Source organism: Panthera pardus, unplaced genomic scaffold, assembly GCF_024362965.1.
Source record: "Panthera pardus isolate Hobbes unplaced genomic scaffold, ASM2436296v1 HiC_scaffold_16, whole genome shotgun sequence".
Taxonomy (NCBI): Eukaryota; Metazoa; Chordata; class Mammalia; order Carnivora; family Felidae; genus Panthera; species Panthera pardus.
Window position 1 is genome coordinate 85,771,733 of NW_026526721.1, and position 3,171 is coordinate 85,774,903.

Here is a 3,171-nt window from a genome sequence, read left to right on the forward strand (position 1 = left end):
ATGTAAACCTGGAAAAATATTAAACCAAAATAAACTTCCTTCCTATTCTATTTTCTCTTTCTCTTGAATCTCAAACTGTTTCTATTTTAATACAAGTTAATTTAACAACATGAATAACTAATTGAAAAAAGCCTGAGTTTTAGAAACAAGCTATGGACAACTAGATACAAGACAGAAAAATGTGCCATAGATCATGCTAATAATCAGAAAACTATGGCATTGGACAATGGTACCATGTCTTTATTTCATGGTATATGAAGCAACCGAATGTTATTGGCATAGTTTACTATTGCTGTCAAATGTAAACATTGCCCTAACTCCCAGATATTTTTTCTTTATGAAATACTATATGAGAGGGACTACTTCAAGATAACAAAATAGTCCATTTTTCCTAGTTGTAAGCATTTACTTAGTGATAGGGAAACACAAATATTTCTGAGTCATACAAAATCAAGCAGAAAATATAAATTTAACTCTGCAATACTTTTCATAGAATAGGAAGCTGGAAACATGGGCTCTTTATTTTTGGGAGCCTGTTTTATTGATTGTGGATGGATCAGAACATTTATCTATTGATTCAATCATCTATGTTAATTAATGAAACAGAAATTTTTACATTTTAATGTCTTTTGATTCTGAAAATCTTCTATTTTTGTGGCCTTTGAATGAAACCTGTAAGTGTGCCATTTTTCTAGTAGTATCTTAAGATATGGATTCTTTATTATTTTATCTTTTCAGTGTGAGATGTTATTTGTATATTTCTATAAACTGAAAGAATTTCTTATTTCAGTGATCAATGGGATCTGCTCCACTTCCATCAGAGAACTCATATTTTGATTGAGGAGAGAGTCAAACAAGTAATTCAAAAGGGATGAGTATAAGGAAAGAGACATGGATAGATTCTATAGTAGCAGAGAGGAAGGAATGATCAGTTTTTCCATGGACAGTGAAGGGGTATCTGGGAGGTTTCATTGAGAAGATAGTAGTTAAATTAAAGCTTGGAAGATAGATAAGCATTCCCCTGGTGGACAAAAGACAGAAAGTCATTATAAATAGGAGGATGAGTATGTCCAAAAGCAAGAAGACATAAAAACACATGGTATGTTTTATGAAATTCAAGTGGTTTAGTGTTTTTTTTTTTTTTTTGAGTATAAGGTTTAGGGTAGGGATTTGTTAGAAATGAGTTTGGATTAATATAATAAAGCAGATTATGTGGATGGTATGAGTTCTAAGGGATTTTCAGGTAGGATATACCTTTCAGGTAATCTATTTGTAATGTAGATACAGTTCAAATACTAAAACAACCCACCTGGGTCCACTAAAATAGGAACTTTATAAAAGCTATATAATATGACGTGCATGCCATCGTTTGTTACTTATTTCCCATGAGTATTTTGGGAACTATTTATGAACACATAAATAAGGTCAAAAGAACTCGGATATAGACAATGAAATTACATTTAAATTACATGTAAAACTAAAATTAAGTATAAAAATGAATAATTACAAATACTAATCAAATAATGAGATTGAAGTAAACTTTAATTTTAAAATATTGATTTGGTGGGATTTGGGTAGAGGAGGAGGTGAGCTAGCTCTGAGCTGAGGCGGCAGCGGGGTGTGTAAGGAGTCTGTGGCTAGGGACCGGCACAGAGGCTGGCACAGAGAAACCATGGCCCTGCAGGACTTGGGCACCTTCTGCCTGTTGCTGCTGTACCTCCACAGGGCCTTGATTGCTAGGCAAGATTTCTATAAGATCTTGTGGGTGCCTCAAAGTGCATCTGTAAAAGACATTAAAAAGGCCCACAGGAAACTGGCCCTGCAGCTTCATCCTGGCTGGAACCCTGATGATCCTGGAGCTCAGGAGAAATTCCAGGATCTAGGTTCCACTTATTAGTTTCTGTCAGACAATGAGAAATGGAAACAATATGATAGTTAATAGTGAAAAGGGGTTAAAAGATGGCATTAGGGCTCCCATGGGGACATTTTTTCCATACTTCTTTGGAGATTGTGATTTCATGTTTGGAGGAACCCCTTATCAGCAAGACAAATTTTCTAAGAGGAAGTGATATTATTGTAGATCTAGAAGTTCCTTTGGATGAAGTATATGCAGGAAATTTTGTGGAATTAGTTAGAAACAAACCTGTGGCAAGGCAGTTTCCTGGCAAACAAAAACGCAACTGCCAGCAACAATGTGGACTACACAGCTGGGCCCAGGGTGCTTCCAAATGACCCAAAGGTGGTCTGTAATGAATGCCCTAATGTCAGACTAGTGAATGAAGAACAAACACTGGAGGTAGAAATAGAACCTGTGGTGAGAGATGGCATGGAGTATCCTTTTATTGGGGAAGGTGACCCTCACGTGGATGGAGAGCCGGGAGACCTGCGGTTCAGAATCAAAGTTGTCAAGCACCCAGTATTTGAAAGGAAAGGAGATTTATGTACAAATGTGACAATCACACTAGTTGAGTCTCTGGTGGGCTTTGATATGGGTATTACTCACTTGGATGGCCACAGTGTACATATTTTCCAGGATAAGATCACCAGACTAGGAACCAAGGTATGGAAGAAAGGAGAGGGCCTCCCCAACTTTGACAACAACAACATCAAGAATTCTTTGATAATCACTTTCCATGTAGATTTTCCAAAAGAACAGTTAACAGGGGAAGCAAGAGAAGGTATCAAACAGCTACTGAAACAAGGATCACTGCAGAAGGCATACAATGGACTACAAGGATATTAAGAGTGAATAAAATTGGACTTTGTTTAAAATAAATGAATCCATGAAATTTATTATCAACAGGGTGTTTGTGTGTGTGTGTGTGTGTGTGTGTGTGTGTGTGTGTGTGTGTGTTTTGTTCTTATTTTCAATATGCAAGCTTGGCTTAAATTTTTCTCCTAATGATCATCATGAAATGAATAAGTGGGTTTAAGAATTTGTTCATTTGTGTTCAGAAACGAATGAGCAGCAAAAAGTTTAATAATACCTCTCCCTTTGGAGATTTAATGGATTTAATGGATTTAATCCCCTTGGAGATTTGGAGATTTAATGTCTGGTGCTGCCACCTGAGACTCAAGAATTAAAGCTGCAAGAGAACTCCAGGAGCAAAAACAAACAAACAAACAAACAAACAAACCCCCACAATATAAAGGGTTGATTGTTAGCTATTT

General features: G+C 36.3%; 1 pseudogene; it reads left to right on the top strand.

Annotated features, from left to right (window-relative positions):
- Positions 1-1,596: 1,596 nt before the first annotated feature.
- LOC109275175 (dnaJ homolog subfamily B member 11-like) lies at positions 1,597-2,776 on the top strand (annotated as a pseudogene).
- The last annotated feature ends 395 nt before the right edge of the window (positions 2,777-3,171 follow it).